The sequence below is a fragment of the Myxine glutinosa genome, chromosome 4 (genome assembly GCF_964187855.1).
Source record: "Myxine glutinosa chromosome 4, kmMyxGlut1.1, whole genome shotgun sequence".
In the NCBI taxonomy this organism is placed as follows: domain Eukaryota; kingdom Metazoa; phylum Chordata; class Myxini; order Myxiniformes; family Myxinidae; genus Myxine; species Myxine glutinosa.
In genome coordinates this window covers 217,187,552-217,205,898 of record NC_136264.1, presented here as the reverse complement: position 1 = coordinate 217,205,898, position 18,347 = coordinate 217,187,552, and the positions used below count along the sequence as shown (strand labels likewise).

General features: G+C 48.1%; 1 protein-coding gene across 5 annotated transcripts in view; it reads right to left on the bottom strand.

Moving 5' to 3' along the window:
- Positions 1-18,347, bottom strand: part of LOC137425715 (tripartite motif-containing protein 2) — a 190,778-nt gene that overhangs the window by 78,799 nt on the left and 93,632 nt on the right. The window lies entirely within an intron of this gene.

Below are 18,347 nucleotides of genomic sequence, written 5' to 3'. Positions count from 1 at the left end.
CTATGCCATGAGGGCAGTGCTAACGGACCCGGGTGAGTCAGATTACCTCCTAGCGGAGGTGCCAGACAATTTATGGCCTCAGAGCGATGATGAGGTTGGACGGATGCGAGACGCCGAACCTCTAGTGATATCAGTGCAGCCGGGGATGCGCTTGCCAAACGTAAAACAGTATAAGCTACGACCTGAGGCCGACGTAGGCATAGCACCAGTGATTCAATCCCTGGTGGAACAGAAAATTATCGTGGAAACTAACAGCCCATGTAATACACCAATTTTGCCAGTAAAAAAGCCGAAGAAAGACAAATGGAGGTTTGTACAGGATTTAAGGGAGGTGAACAAGGTCATACAGGGCATACACCCACTAGTTCCAAATGGAGAAACTCTTATGATGTCAATCCCGCCAGACGCAACATACTTCACAGTTATCGACCTTTGTTCTGCGTTTTTCTCTGTGCCCATCGCGGCTGAGTCACAATACTTGTTCGCTTTCACCCATAGGGGGCGACAGTATACTTGGACAGTACTACCTCAGGGGTTTTCAGATAGCCCCACTCTGTTTTCCCGGGCGCTACACCGCGACCTGGCGGATGTGGAATTGAAGGGAGGGTCAGTGTTGCTGCAATACGTTGACGATTTGTTGATTTGTTCCCCTTCTAAGGAGGCGTGCGAAATGGATTCCATGGCCCTATTAAAGGCCCTGGCGGCCAAAGGCCACAAAGTAGGCAGACCAAAACTTCAATTTGTGCGGAAAGTTGTAACTTACTTGGGACACGCCATTTCGCACGGGAAACGAGAATTGGATGCTGGACGGGTGACCGCTATCATGGAGATACCTCGCCCACGCTCGCAACGGCAAATGCTGCGCTTCCTAGGTATGACGGGATATTGCCGCACTTGGATACTTGATTTTGCGCTGCTGGCTAAGCCACTGTACGAGGCGACCAAATCAAACGCCCCGGACGAATTGGTATGGACGGATGAATTGAGGCGATGTTTCGAAGGGCTGAAAAAGGCGTTGGTCACGGCACCGTCATTAGGACTTCCGGATTATGCGAAACCATTTACCCTTTACACTCACGCCGTGGGAGGTTTCGCCCAGTCAGTTTTGACACAGACCCATGGGGATAAGGAGCGCCCGGTAGCCTACTTTAGTAAAAAGTTAGACCCGGTCGAACGAGGGTTTCCGGTGTGCCTGCAAGCCGTGGCAGCGGCCAGGTACGCAGTAGAAAGAACAGCGGACATCGTTATGGGACACCCAGTAACGCTACGGGTACCGCATTGCGTCACTTCGCTGTTGTTACAGCGAAGCACACAGCATTTGTCTAACACTAGATTAATGCAATACGAATCCGCACTGATCACTGCAGCCAACGTCACGATCGAACGTTGCACGACACTCAACCCAGCCTCACTGATGCCCACCCCTGAGGAGGGCGAACCCCATGTGTGCGCCGACGTTGTGCAGCTAGTCTCCACGGTGCGATCGGATTTAAAGGACAATCCCCTAGAATACCCCGACTGTACATATTATGTCGATGGATCAGCTAGGCGCGCATGGGATGGGTCCCTGTTGTCTGGGTACGCCGTGTGCTCGGATAGCGAGACGGTGGAAAGCGGGCGTCTTCCACCTACATTTTCCGCACAGCAGGCGGAGCTGTGTGCCTTGACCAGAGCGTGCAGCTTGGCGGAAGGCCTTGCCGTCAACATTTACACAGATTCGGCCTACGCTCACGGCGTAGTCCACGATAAAGGGGCCATCTGGAAGACGAGAGGTTTTCTCACATCTGCCGGTTCAGTGATAAAGAATGGCGCGTTGGTAGAAGGGCTCCTCCGAAGCACTTTACTTCCCCGCGCTATCGCGGTAATTAAGTGTCGTGGCCACCAAAGGGCGGACACGGACGTTGCCCGGGGCAATGCAAGGGCGGACGAGGCGGCAGGAAAGGCCGCCAACCAACAGATAGAATGCAACATGCCGATGGTGACACGAGCAAAGAAGACATCCGCACAGATTGCTGACATACCGACTGTGGGACCACCCGCCACACCAACTAAGGACGATATCATAAACTTGCAGAACGTTGCATCGACGGCCGAACACGAGGACTGGCTCAAACGATGGGCGATACGCCTTGGGCCAGGAGAAATATGGACCCTTGACGAGAAACCTATAGCACCCCAGGCTTTACTGCCTTGGCTGGCACACATGGCACATCAAAATGGTCATGTGTGCCAGAGGGGGGTGATGGGACAGATAAACTACACTTGGGCAGCGCCAGGACTGTCACGGATTGTATCCGAAGTGTGCCGATCGTGCGTGGTCTGCCAGCAACACAATAAAGGGGCGCCGCCGAGACATGCACATGACGGGGGACGGCCCCCACCAAGTGGGCCGTTCGCAACTATCGAGTTTGATTTTACAGAATTGGAACCAAGTATGTCGTTTCGCTATGTGTTGGTAATCGTAGATACGTTCACCAAATGGGTCGAAGCTTACCCATGCGTCAAGTACGATGCCCCGACAGTAGTGAAGCGCCTTGTGCGGGATTTTATGTGCAGATTTGGCATCCCCCAGATAATTTCGTCAGATCAAGGGGGCCATTTCACGGCGCAGGTGGTTAAGGGCATCCTGAAGGCGTTGGGCGTTAAACAGTCCTTCCATTGCGTTTACCACCCACAGTCATCGGGACTTGTGGAACGAACGAATAAGACTTTAAAGAATAAACTAGCGAAACTTTGCGCAGACACAGGCTTGAGGTGGCCGGAGGCTCTCCCGCTTGCATTGATGAGCATCCGTTCCACCCCGGGTCGTACTACGGGCCTTTCTCCCCACGAAATATTAATGGGACGACCTATGAGCTTGCCCGTTTCAGCACCAACGGACATGTCCACCCTTGCTTTGCCGGTGATGGATGACATGCTTTTGAGATTTTGCATAGGCTTGTCCAATGTGGCACGCAGCATCCATGCTCGAGTACGAGAGGCGCTGCCTGAACCAATAGGCCACGCCATCCACGACTTCCAAGCCGGCGACTGGGTGCTCGTAAAGCACTTCACCCGCAAGGCTGCTTTGGAGCCACGGTGGAAGGGACCATTCCAGGTGCTACTGACCACACCGACGGCAGTCTTCTGCGAGGGTAAACCTTCGTGGATCCATGCCACCCATTGTAAGTTGTCCATTCCCGCACCACAAGCCACACAAGACACCGCACCTCACACTGCTGAAGACAATGCACCGACTAGGGCACTACAGTCTCCTAAGGGCGGCGATGACGGTCATGGTGATGGGAATTCTGGGTAGCTGCCTCAAACCCCCTGCCAAAGATAGGCTCTTGAATTTCGAGCTATCGAGAAAGGACCTCCCCAAGTACCCAGGACACGACAACTATTCAGCGTTTCCCCTCTACCCCGTCAAGTATATAACGGCTCGCTGGGGAGACAAAGTAGCGGTGAATTGCTGTAGCTTGGAAACACAATTTAAGTGGTTATCTGTAAGATGGGTGGAAGCTATAGTGGTACACAATAAGACACCACAGGCACGCATGACAAGACCACGCCTAGTCCTGACTAAGGTTAGGAAAGTGGAGAATGGAACATACACTGGGGACATAAGTAGTCGATATGCCCCAGGATATCGATGGGGCGAGGGCATCGAGAATACTACCCTCTTATTGCATTATACCCCCATTGGCCCGGATACAACAATGATACTTGAATGTGGAATATGGCCCCCTCGCACGCTAATTCCAAATGGAACTGCACCCTACTTCCGACCTAGTTGTGCCTCCTACGTCATTAAAACCCCGCCTGCCCAGGAAGTAAGAAGGAAGCCAGAGGAGAACACATACTGGAAGGTCGCACGGCATATGGCCACATTACAGAATAGGACACGGTGTTGGATGTGTATGCACCTTCCCCGCACCAGCACAGCAGGAATACCAATGGTAGTGTTACCCCTATCACTCAATGATTTGTGCTCAAAGCCACTAGACACCAAATGCCTTCGTACAACCCTGACAAGCCAAGGTTCCGACGGAACCGCGTGTAAACGAATTTTCCAGTACTCCCCCCCCATCCAGTCCCGACACTTTGAGGAACGTCCGGCGCCGGTTTGGGTCAAGCCGGCGAGGGGGGCCCTCTGCTTAGAAGGAAAGGGCCAAATAATGGTAGGAAAATCCGTGTGTAGAGATACCCTCCTCGCGGACCCTAGGGAAGGGAAACACAGGCTGTTAGTAAATGTTACAAGTTCGCCCTTACATAACCTCACACACCTCCAGTTGGCATGGGAAGGGGAAAACGGGACAAACACTATCCCAGACCTTCGCACTTGCATGACCACTCATTTAGTGGCTCCACACGGGACCATGTTTGTATGCGGGAACAAAGCTTACCCGTATTTACCTGATAATTGGGGAGGAATTTGCTATTTAGGATCAGTTTTCCCAGAGATGGAAATGCGACAACACTTGTATAATACCCCTGCACTCATAAGGACACAACGAAGCACCTATTGGCACGACGACGACACCACCACCTTACACGGCGCTGATTGGGAGAAGGCCGTTGGTTTCTTCTTCCCATGGGCTGGGACGGTCATGAGCAGTTACCGCATTGACAAAATTGCGTTAATCTTAGAACAGGTGGCCAACGACACCGCTACAGCACATGACGAAATGTTGGACACGGTTGTCGGTTGTCCACCTGCGTACAATGGTTATGCAAAATAGGGTTGCGTTAGATATGCTATTGGCAGAACGAGGAGGGGTATGTGGGATAATTGAGGGTAGATGTTGTACTTTTATTCCTGATCCTTCACAGGGGGTCAGTGCTGCTATTATAAGGTTAAGGGAAAGTGCTCATATACTGACAAGGGATCGAATGGATCGGGAAGCCTCCCACCAGTGGCTTACTAACTGGTTCAAAGGATGGACAGGGACGATAGTAAAGTGGATATTGACCGCCTTGGCAATAGTCCTTGGAATCGTGGTCTGTTGTGTACTAATCAAGGCCTTAGTCCTTGCGTGTGTGAGAAAGTTTACCACAGGATGGACACTGAAGACAACAACAGAAAAGGCCATGGTGTTGATCGATAAGCTGACCGCAGGTCCCGATGACACACCGGCCGTCGACGTGACTGCAGATCGCGGATCCTGGAACGACGACCCGAACGAGGCACTGGGCCGCGACAATGAGATCTCCGCTTCCGAAGATTGTTCTTCCATTGTTGATATTACTGATAATGATTTTGATTACACAGTTGCGGACCTCAGAGCATTTCAGGCTGCGAGGACGCCGATTACTCTGGACCCCAACATGTCGCATGCAGACGCCAACGAGTTCCTAAGGGAGTCCTCTCGTTTTTTCTCGATGTGTAAGGCTATGACTGTTGCTGGCCGCCGACGCCGCAGGCTTACGCCACCTGAGAATAATGTTACTAATGATGATACCAATGATGATGTGGGCCCCTTGCAAGGGTCCCCGACTGATGTTTATGTCTCAATGCAGGCTTTGCCTCTATGTTTCACGAGCTCACCTTTATGTCTCACAAGCTCCCAGTGAGTCAAACGTCACTGACCCAATCCTGGATTTGGACCCAACTGCAACCCCAAGCCTGGATGGTGAGGAACTCAACATTGGAGATACTCTGAGTTCTGAATCTGATTGTTTTGAAGATTCGTCCATGGATAGCAGCGATGGAAGCAGCATCGCCTCGGACGACCTCGACTTTGACCCAAAGGAAGTTTCTCTCCCTCCTTTGGACCGTTATGCTTTGTTTTTTGGCCATAGGTTTAAGCCACCTGATACTGATGACATTGTGTCTTCCCCAGATCACCAGCATATAAGAGACCTCATGAACATGAATATCGATTGAGCGCTGAAGATCTACAAGGATTTCACCTGGGGAAGCCTGGGCGAGCTCCAGTCGGGGGGAGTCCTGGCCGCACCTCTGTGGTCGAAGGGTGGGTCGGGAGATCCTCCTGGGTGTGGACCCCGGCGGAACCAGAGGTCTTCGTTGTGGATCTGACACGCTATTCGATCTTCATGCCTCTACGGTCTCACATCATACACCCATCTACACCTGACTTACATCATACACCCACATACACCCGCATACACCCACATACCCACGGATCATCCTGCTGAGTGCGATGTGTGGTACTTTGGGTACGGGACATGCTCACTGGGCTGCATTCGCGTGGTATGTTTAGTGACACGGCCTATTTAACATTTCAATACTCTTGGAGGATTTTACATGCCATTTGATCACCCTGCTTTTATGGACTTAGACTTACATTGCATACTCACATACAGACGCGAATCATCCTGCTGGGTGCGATGTGTGGTACTTTGGGTACGGGACATGCTCACTGGGCTGCCTTCGCGTGATATGTTGAAAGACTTTCCTGATTTGTTTTGTTTCTGCTTTGTTTGAAATAAAGGCCTTTGATTGGCTCGTAGATAACGTTGTATCTTAGATCCAAAAGGGCGGTATGTAGGGAGCTGTTATGCCCCTCCCCCTTTGTAATTCTTGCTGCTTTACCAATTACCAAGTATAACCAATTATATGTTTTGTTTTGACTGATTGCTGTACTCTTTTATAATACTTAGTCCTTTCTTGTGCATCGAGGATGTGTAATACCCTAATAAGGAGTCCTGTGCTTGTGAGCTCTTGCCCTGGGATGGCATAATCTCTTAGTTCCCCTCTTTGGCCTTGGTTGCAGCTGCTATCTCTCAGCCTCCCACATGACTTTGCCAATATCCTGTGGGCTGACACATTTATGAGTGCCCACTCCCTTTGTACTTTCCCAACCAAGGTCTCTATACAGAAAGTTGTAAACATGTTGCCACACATCGCTGACCATCTCCTTATCTGAGCTAACCTATGAGTGGCCTTGGATGAACTTCCTTTAACTAACTGAACAACAGGATGGGACTATGGTGGGAGGACCAATGAGCCCATTCTTTCTCTGTATCTTGTGAGCTAAAGCCACACCCTATATTCTTTATATAAAGCAAGTTTAAATCGAATTATTTCAGAGCATCTTGTTGTAGTGTTGGTCATTTTGTGTGAGCCTCCTGCGACATTCTGCTTTCCGCAAGCTTGTGTAACGAGTTCTAATAAATATATCCGTTGCTCCTTTCTCTGAGTCTTCTGAGTCCCAAGTTCTAAGTCCCATTCCGACATATATATATATATATAATATTATATATATATATATCAGTCACTATGCGACCTTCATATCATCAGTGGAGAACCGCCAGCAAGGTGTCCCATACAGCTGCTGCTGCACCTTGCTGGGAGCGATAAGCACCGCCTGCCACGCGGTAACGTTATCTCTGGTATCCACTCATCATATGGAGTCGACCTGGTTGCGGTTGGGAGTTACTAATAATGGTATCTGTAATCTGGTTCTCCAACCTAATGAGCGGACAACATGACGTCATCGCCATGCACGTCCGCCTTGCCTGCAAAGTTCCAGAGAAACCATCTAGCAGTGCGTCATTACGGATTATAAATTCAGATACTGTCACAAGTGCATGCAAAACTCACAGTTACCGACCTGGTTTCGCCCTTGTTGGGGCTTCATCAGGGCAACGCAGTGAGGCTTTCCATACACTTGTAACTCTGTGACCCTTTCGGTTTTTATATCAGTCACAATGCGACCTTCATATCATCAGTGGAGAACCGCCAGCAAGGTGTCCCATACAGCTGCTGCTGCGCCTTGCTGGGAGCGATAAGCACCGCCTGCCACGCGGTAACGTTATCTCTGGTATCCACTCATCATATGGAGTCGACCTGGTTGCGGTTGGGAGTTACTAATAATGGTATCTGTAATCTGGTTCTCCAGCCTAATGAGCGGACAACATGACGTCATTTCCATGCACGTCCGCCTTGCCTGCAAAGTTCCAGAGGAACCATCTAGCAGTGCGTCATTACGGATTATAAATTCAGATACTGTCACAAGTGCATGCAAAACTCACAGTTACCGACCTGGTTTCGCCCTTGTTGGGGCTTCATCAGGGCAACGCAGTGAGGCTTTCCATACACTTGTAACTCTGTGACCCTTTCGGTTTTTATATCAGTCACTATGCGACCTTCATATCATCAGTGGAGAACCGCCAGCAAGGTGTCCCATACAGCTGCTGCTGCACCTTGCTGGGAGCGATAAGCACCGCCTGCCACGCGGTAACGTTATCTCTGGTATCCACTCATCATATGGAGTCGACCTGGTTGCGGTTGGGAGTTACTAATAATGGTATCTGTAATCTGGTTCTCCAACCTAATGAGCGGACAACATGACGTATATATACAGTTAAGCCCAAAATTATTCATACCCTATGAAAGATCTGAGATTTTTGAATTTATCTCATACTTACAAGCTAAAGTGGTGGAACTTTCACTTCAGGCAAGGACATTTAGTTGGCATGAACAAATCCACATTATATTTTGGCTCAACATTATTGGCATAACAATTAATGTTCATAGTTTTTGTTTTTATGCCTGTCCAAAATTATTCATACCCCATACCAAGTCTCAGAATTGAGGCCAATGTTTGTGATAATGCACATGCTTTTGACATTCCTCAGATTCTTTATAATGTTATGCAATTATTCCAGGATGTGTGCATAAAATCTGAATACAATACAAATGTGGTCTATTGAATGTACAGTGAGGAATGTTATAGAACAACACTCTGCTTTTAGACGATAAATTAAAGGGAGCTGATGCAATCATTCTCAGTTCATAGTCAGCATGGCGAAGAAGAAAGAACTCAGTGAGGACCTTCGGTTGTGCATTGTGAATGCTCACAAGGAGGGGAAAGGCTACAAAGCTATTTCGAAGCAATTCCGAGTGCCAGTTGCCACCATACAAAGCATAATTAGGAAGTACAAGGAGTTTCACACTGTAAAAAACATTGAAGGACGTGGTCGGAAGCCAAAGGTGTCACCTCGCCTGGCAAGAAAAGTATGGCGAGAGGCCAACAACAATCCACGGATCACCATCAAGGCTCTCCTGAACAACCTTGGCGAGTCTGGGACCAAGATATCAAGGGAGACACTCCAGTGAACGTTGCACAAGGGACGCCGACCAAGAAAGACTCCACTCCTGAAACAGAGGCATAGAGAAACTCGTCTGGCATTTGCAAGAGCGCACCTGGACAAATATCCAAGCTTTTGGTCATCAGTTCTGTGGTCGGATGAGATGAAAATGGAGCTTTTCGGGCACAGAGATGCTGCTTTCGTTTGGCGAAAAAAAGGTGAAGCATATAACCCGAAGAACACAGTCCCGACCGTCAAGTATGGAGGCGGGAGCATAATGCTTTGGGGATGTTTCTCAGCCAGTGGGCCCGGCAATCTCGTCAAAGTGGATGGCATCATGAAAAAGGAGCAGCACATCAAGATCCTCGAGGAAAACATCAAACAGTCCACAGAGAAACTTCACCTCGGGCAGCATTGGACGTATCAGCAGGACAACGATCCAAAACATACCGCCAAGTCAGTCAAGAAATTGTTCCGGGATAATGATGTAGACGTTCTAGAGTGGCCAAGCCAAAGTCCGGACCTCAACCCAATCGAGAATCTGTGGAGGGAGCTCAAGACCCGAGTGATGGCAAGGAAGCCTTCCAACCTCAAAGACCTGGAGACCTTCGCGAAGGAGGAGTGGGCCAAAATCCCTGTAGAGACATGCAAAAACCTTGTGAGGAAGTGTAAGAACCGTTTGGAGGCTGTGATCACAAACAGAGAATTTTCCGTTGATTACTGAATACAACAACAACAACATGCATTTTAAAGGCCATTTTCCCTGCGAGAGCGGGGGTTAGCCTTGCGGTCCCCATGACAATCTTCTCCATTTTGCCCTATTTTCTGCATCTCTCCTTGTTAACCCCCTTGCCCACATTTCTTCTTCCACCATCTTTAGCCAAGTCTTTCTCGGTCTTCCCCGTCTTCTACTTCCTTCTACATTCATTTCCATCACTCTTCTCAACCAGTCACTTTCATCCTTCCTCAACACATGACCAAACCATCTCAACCTGTTCCTCCTTTTTTTTTTCTTTTTTTTTTTGTATACAAGATCGAGGCTCGTGAAAGAGCTAACATTAATCACACAAAAAGACAAACCGACACACAAAACACAAAAAACAAGGGGAGCGGCAGACAAGATGGGGAGAGAGGGGGAAGGACACAAAAGAGAGGGGGAAGAGGGGGAAGGACACAAACACAACATTTGAGAGCAGGGACATCGGGAGGACTTGGGGGGAGGTGGGAGAGGATTAAAACATATGAACACTGCAAGGACTCTGGGGTGAATTACCGGGGGTAGAAAAGATCAAGGTTTTTGATGGGGGACGATAAGAGATGGTGGTGAACAGCTGTTTTAAAGACCTGGAGGGAGGAGTGGGATTGAAGGGAGTGGGGGAGTTTGTTCCAGAGGCGGGAGAAAAGGGGAATGAAAGAGTGAAGGTGAGCAGAGAGCCTAGACTTTGGCAGTTTAACCATAAGAGGGTTCCAGGCAGATCTTGTGCGACCTGAAGGAATATTGGGGGGACAGAGCACAGAGAGAGCTGGGGGAGCAAGGCCGGAGAGGAGTCGGTAGAAGACAGAAAGACCACCAACCTGCCTGCGGTGAGTGAGTGAAAGGCCCTCGGCGTTGACTACATCGCAGGAGATTCCAATGATTCTGAAAGCTTTGGCCTCAACAGCGTGAAGCCGAGCAAGGTGTGAGACAGGAGCACCAGCCCAGAGGGGGGAACAGTAGTCCATTGAGCTGCGGATGAAAGCCTTGTATGTGGTGAGGAGCTCAGGTGTGCCAAGGAAGGACTTCGCACGACGGAGGATGCCCAGTCGGCGACTGGCTTTGGAGGCCAGCTTGGAAATGTGGTTTTTCCCAAGAAAGATCATGGCAGATAGTGAGACCCAAAAGCTTGAACGACAGAACTTCTTGGAGAGGATTGTTGAGAAAGTAGATGGGAGGGTTGTCCAGTCGGTCCTTTCGGAGAGACATTGTAAGAGTGTGAGATTTGTCAGGATTGAAAGACATGTTCCACTTGTTTGACCAGTCTGTGATTTTGTCCAGGTCTGCAGAGAGTGAGGAGGCTGCAGACTGCCGATCTGAGGGATGAGGAATGGAGCGACAGAGAGTAGAGTCGTCAGCAAAGAGATAGAGAGGATTTTCAAGAGAGTCAGAGAGATCATTGATGAAGACCAGAAAAAGCACAGGGCCCAGAACACTACCTTGGGGAACTCCAGCCTGAACAGGAAGAGGAGATGAGAGAAACCCATTCAGGGCCACACGTTGACTACGACCAGAGAGGAAGTCCGCCAGCCATGCGTGGAGATTTCCATGGATACCAAAGGAGGAGAGTTTGGAGAGCAGAGCAGGGTGCCAGACCGTATCGAAGGCACGTGAAATGTCAAGGGAGACAGCTCTAATTTCCTGTTTGGCGTTGAGGACCTCCATCCATTGTTGAGAAAGCAGAAGCAGCATGTCCAGAGTAGAGTGACCAGGTCTGAAACCAAATTGATGATCAGAGATCAAGCCATTGGAGAAGAGGAAAGATTTAATATCTGAAGCAATGATGGATTCCATGACTTTGCTGATAATTGGGAGAAGGCTGATTGGTCTGTAGTTTCTGGGATCTGTTTTTGCACCTTTTTTGTGCAAAGCGGTGATGTTGGCTGATTTCCAAGCAGATGGCAGATGACCTTGAGCAAAAGAGAGGGTGAAGAGAACAGAAAGAGGGAGTGAAAGAGCAGAAGAACATGATTTTAGGACCCGTGGGCTGATGCCGTCAGGACCAGTTGCAGAATCAGAGTCGAGGGTTGACAGAAACTTTTCCACCTTGTCAGGAGGAAAGGACACAGAGTCCAGGAGCAGCTGGGTACGACTGGGTACGGTGGGTACAGAGAGGGATGGGTTTGGGACACAAGATTTAGAGGCAAACACAGAGTTGAGGCATTCAGCTTTTTCACGTGCGGAGTCAGCCGTTAAGCCGTTTGAGGTGAGGGAGGGGATGGAGGGGGAACAAACACCAGAAATAGATTTGACCAGACGCCACCAGGATTTGGAAGAGGGAGACAGATAAGAGAGTTCGGTCTTGAGAATGGTGACATATTGTTTCCTGGCTCTCCTGAGGGTGGACACACACTTGTTTCGGGCTTTGTGAAAGGAAATGAGATTTCCTTCCGTTGGATTTGCTTTCCAGGAGACGAAATCAAGTTGTTTCAGGGCAACAGCCTCACCACAAGATTCCGTGTACCATGGACGGGAGGAAGGGTATGACAACTGAAGACGAGATGGTATAAATCTGTGCATGAGAGAGAGCAATTTACTTTGAAAGAATTCCCAGGATGAGTTGATGTCAGAGGCGGTAGAGATGGGAGACCAATCCAGATGATTGATGGCTGCTTGAAGACCGTGCCAGTTGGCCTGAGTGAAATGCCAGACTCGTCGACGCTGAAGAAGCTCTCTGAGAATGGTCAGAGAGATGTCCACTTTTACAAGCACATGATCAGATGAGCCGATTGGAGCAGAAGAAGAGCAGCAGACATTTTCAGGGAAGTTTGTCATAACCAAATCCAGAAGAGAAGATGCTCCGTTGACTGAGATCCGGGTCGGGAAATTGACAGATTGTGTCAGTCCCAGTGAGTCGCAGAAGTCCTTTGCTGAAGAGCCATGGCTGGTGAGAGAGGTACCCACACCCAGCCAACTGGCATGGTGACAATTGAAATCACCTCATATGAGGAAGAGAGAGTTGGGATGGGTAGATAGAAGTTGGTCCATATTATCAGACAGTGAGATGTAGATGGAGTCATCGCTGATTGGTGGACGGTACAACACACATATGAACAAAAGGTGGGAGCGAAGGGGAAGCCGTAGCCAAATTCACAGCATCAATCACAGGCTCTATTCCCATCATCTTTCGCAATTCATCATTTGTCTTCCTCTCTCTCAACGATACTCCGCACATCCGTCGAACCATTCGCATTTCCACCCTTTCCAACCTTCGTTGCTGCTCTACGTTCATTACCCATGTCTCGCTCCCATAAATCATAACACTTCTCACACATGCAGCATACACCTTTCCCTTCAGCTTCAACGACACTCCCCTCATCATCAGCACGCCACTCAATTCCCGAAACTTCTTCCATGCACCGACGGAGCTTGGGAACCACCGCAGTTTTGGACCACGGCAGCTTTGAGTGGTGACGGCAGTTGCAGCTTCAAAGGAATCGCCGTACGAGAGACTGTTGAGGAGAGCCGGCGGCTGCCGGCTCGTTGATTAATCCCCTCGTTGATTACTGAATGTGACTTTGAATTGATCTAAGCAAGGGTATGAATAATTCTGGACATGACATTTTTTGTAAATACGTCAATAAAATACCGCCGAAACAATGTATTTCTTGAAATGTCTCTTGCAGTGATTCTTTCAGCTGTTTGTCACATTCTTATGTAACGTAAGCCACAAGAAACTCATTCCTCAAATAACACGATTCAAAATAATCCGAATTTGGTAAGGGTATGAATAATTTTGGGCTTAACTGTATGTATGTATATATATATATCGTTGCGGAACCCAACGTCGGCCTCTGTTCCCCCTTAGAGGGGGGATTAATCCCCTCTTCTATAACGGACCGACATGGTCCCTGACACTGCACAGCTACCCCCGGAAAGGTAGGTGCACAGCCCCGTTCATACCGCGGACAGATGTTAATTGCCGAGCGGTTTTTAGCAACCGGGGCACGAACTATTAACAGATACTAGACCCGATTCCTTGAACGTTGGCCAAATCGTGCCACAGGTTTTCAATGGGGAAAAGACAAAGACGACGGATGTGAAGAAGAGGAAGACGAAGGCAAAAGGTTGGAAATACGACTGATTTATTTGTATCTATTTACACAATAAAAGAAACCAAGGAAGAAGGAAGAATAAGAAAATAAAGACAGAAAGAGGGACGGACCAGAAGGACACAGTGAAAATTCTAGCTTACCTATGAGCAGTCTTACTTAAACCCCAGGACAACACAGAAGACGGACGAACAATCAGACTTACACGGGGGATGATGGCAGGAACGAATGGCGGGAAGGGTCCGGGTGGTTGGGATGATCGCGGCTCGAGTTGGGCAGCCGCCAGCTCTCCTCATCCGTCTCTCGTACGGCGATTCCTTTGAAGCTGCAACTGCCGTCACCGCTGCAAACTGCCGTGGTCCAAAACTGCGGTGGTTCCCAAGCTCCGTCGGTTCAAGCTGCTGTGGTGTGCCGCATCTGCCGTAGGGGCCTTGCGTGACCGGTTCTCTCTCTCCCTCAAAGGCTTGCTGTCTCTCTGCCGTTTCTCTGACGCAACTCTCAGGACTCTCTGGGTATTCAACTTCTTCTTCTATTGAAAGCTTTCGCGCGCGCTTATATAACGCCTCGGGCGATCAAGCCGCCGGCCTCCAGGACACGCCCATCGGTGAGCTCGCCTCGGCCCTGATTGGTCGCGAGGGCTCACCGATCCCGCCCTTAGAGGAGGCGTTGGCAAGGCCACGCCTTGTTCCCGGCGCTGGGCCGACTCCTCCCGCCGTCTGCTCCGAGATGACCTCGTGGCTAATGGAGTCTTGCAGCAAAAAACCACAACCCCACAGCAGCGGCAGAATGCAGCAAACCGCTCGATGCAGTTGGCAATTGACGAAAGGGGAATGTGAAGGGAATCTACCCTATTTGAATTCGGTGCAATGGAGTGTTAATTAATGGAAGACACAGCCTTAATCTAATACACATAATAAGGAGATAACTACTGAACAAGGAGGAAATCTATGATTTGCTACGTGTGGTATATGGAATAACTACGGGCACGACCTTTGACCTTTATACACCAAATGGAGGAAGGAGGGTGATATTTTACCGCAATAAAAAAACACAATTCTCATATCCACAACAATATATATATATATATATATATATATATATATATATATATATATATATATATATATATATATATATACATATATATATATATGAGCTGGCACCACCTATATATATACACATATACACACACTAGCTGAATGCGCCCGGCGTTGCCCGGGTTCTTTTTGAATGAATTAAATTATTATTATTTTTGTTAGCATTATTACTTCTTATTTTGTGTATATGAGTGAGTGTGTGAGGGTGTGTGTTTTTGCATGAATTAATTTTTGCATGAGTGTGTTTTTGTGTGTTGAGTGGTGTATGATGTAAGTGTAGGTGGTTGTTTGGTTGGTGTTCTGTATGTTTGTGTGTGTATGGGTGTGTATGTGTGTGTGTGAATGATCTGGTGTGTTTTGTTGGTGAGTGGTGAAGGGTATAAAGGTGGGTGTTTGAGTGTTCCACCATGTTTGTTTGGTGCTGTGGATTCTGGATGTGGAGGTTGTGTTGTTGTTGTTGTTGTTGTTGTTCGCACTGGCTGGGGGTGGGGGTATGCACGCATCCAGATGCAGTTGCTGCATGTGTATGTGTATGTGCCGCTGCTGGCCCAGCTTAGCTGACCGTATCGAGGTTGAAGGGCCGAAACGGGATGATGCTGAGGACCTCGACGGAGGACCCGGTCAGTGCGGCACACTTGTGACCAGGTGTGTTTTGAACTTCTATCTATATAGATATATATATGACCATGGATCCTCCACAGCTCCTCAGGGATAGTATCTTTCTGGTTAAACTCCAAGAATCTAAGATTTGTTCCCACATCCATACCGTTGTTCATCTTTTCCACCATTTATGGAACCGCCTACCTTGGGCTGTTCAATCCACCACTCTTCTCTCACGGGTCTCAAACAGGTGGGGCACAACCATCGCATATCATTCCCCATATCTACCAACAATATTTTCTACCCCAATTGACTCTCTACCTAATTGTACCTTGTTCTGAATCTATACTTATGGAACCTGATCCCTATTGTAGGTTACTGTGTTTTCTCTCCTCCTATCTCTCTCCTCTTTTCCTGTGTGTTTATCCCCCTCCTTATGTGTCCGACTGCAGCCCGACTCCCTAACTGTCCGTTTGCTGGCTTTTATTTTCTTCGTCATCTCAGTCTTCAATGAGCCTCAATCCTCTCCAACATTTTAGTGTTAGAAAACCTATTTGGATTCCATCCTGGCCACTCCACCTCAGAAATTCCCCTTCTCCTAATTGAACAATGGACGGACACTCTGATACCCAACCAAGAGGTCAAAGTAGTCTCAATGGATATCGTCTGATGTTGTCTGCTGCCCAGCTGTGATCTTTAATCTTTCCACCAACGGACATCTCACGCATTTACTCTGTCTCGAAATAAAGACCAAGGACAACTCTCCAGTTTACTTCTGCAATTAAACGCTGGCAAATGTGTCTTTGGAACTCCTTAGAGTGTTAGACGAACAACCTCCTCTGACCCTTCCTGCCGATTTCATATCCAAGCCGGCCTCCTGGGCAAGGAGGTGCTTCCTTGAATCATCTGCAGTCATCATTCCTCTCCGGCTTTCAGCTCCTAACAATGAACAAATATTTTATTTACAGTGTCACGGTGTACTGATGCCCTCTCTTGGTTGATGCTGCCAAAAGCTACCTTGTACCCCTGGAAGAGGTGTAATCCAGGGTCCTGAGGACATTTGGTATTATTCAACAGAAGACTGAAGGGCAGCTCCTGCTCCTCTCCCAATGCAGACAGGTTAGTGGCTTTGCAGTTTTCTATTCCCTCATTTCCGGTCTAGCCCCACCTGCCACCTCAGCTAGTTGTCCCAACCAGGCCACACACTCTGCTAGCAACCCAAACATTGTTACCCTATACAAATTGAGGCTAAATGCTCACCGCACTGTTTTGCCTCCCTCTTCTCTCAACCGTGGAATCACCTCAAAGAGTCTGCCTCACCAAGTCCTTTTCTCCACTGCTTTGAAATGATGAGCCATCACCACCGCATGTTATCCCCTATTCCTATTCGCAACATTTTATATTTCCACTGACCCTCACCCTCTTACATATATATATACAGCCAGTGATTTTCTGTGATCATGGATAACGGACAGAATTCATGGAAACGGAGAGTTGAAACTAAAAACTGAACTTCACATCGGAAAAAAACCCCAAATGTTGTAAATTACAAAAAGAATCGAGAGTGAAATTGATGGCACGCCATTGCCAATTCCCATGCTTCCCATCTAAAGCAAAGGTGAAAATGGCAGAGAGTTCCACCCAACACATGGACACATATGGCAGACAGGGCAAACAGGGCCGATTGCAATATCCCCCCCTTTTATTTTTTTTAAGCATGGGGATGTTTTCCGTAAGCAGCCTGTGCCTGCTGGTTGCATCATTTTCTGGAAGTGCGGCTGTGCCGCTGATGCAGTGCCCCTGTTACCATTAAGTTGGTAGTCATTTTGTCGACTTGGGAAGGATGACAGCTTGAGTCAACCCACCTGGTTTTATTTCAATGGTACGACAGGAGCTCGGACTGAAAACCCTAAGATCTTAAGCGAGCCACTTTAACCATTAAGCCCACACACCTGGATTAGCATGAGGATAAAAAGTCAAGATTAGGTCCAATCACAAACTAGAAAGCATTTGAAAATGCGAAGCCTGTCCACGTCTGCTTTCTAGTCCAACTAAATTTAACGAAAACAGGTTAAAAAAAGAAGAAAAAAAAAGAGAAAAATGTAAATTTTAGCAATTGTTCTCTCCATATTCTCATAATAAAGGTTTATTGAAAGTTTGATGACAAAAGCTCAAATGATAAGAAGGCTACAGCCATGATAGATGCACAGACAGACACAGAGATAGACAGACAGACACACAGATATACAGACAGACACAAAGACACACAGATAGACAGACAGACACACAGATATACAGACAGACACAAAGACACACAGATAGACAGACAGACACACACACACACAGAAGTGATTGCAAGACGCCATCTCACATCCAATATGTCTCCAAGTCTCACTCTATTTTGTCCATCAACTTTGCCGTTGGTGTGCATCTCTGCCCCCTCTTTCTTCTGTTCCTTCTTGTTCTGTTGTCCCAACACTGTATGCCAAATAACCCCCTAAACACCGTAAAATTTGGTCTAGTGCTCCGACAGATATGATCAACAAAGCAATGATTTTCAGAAGTCAATAGTAAATGGATGAGAAGTGGATAAACTTCACTGCAGAATCAAAGGAAAAACATGAAACGTCACCACACAATCTCCACCACAACAGGCAGACACACACACACACACACACACACACACACACACACACACACACACACACACACACACACACACACACACACACACACACACACACACACACACACGCTGAATTTTAAACAAATGTTCAAGTCAAATTTGAATAACCCTCACATGAA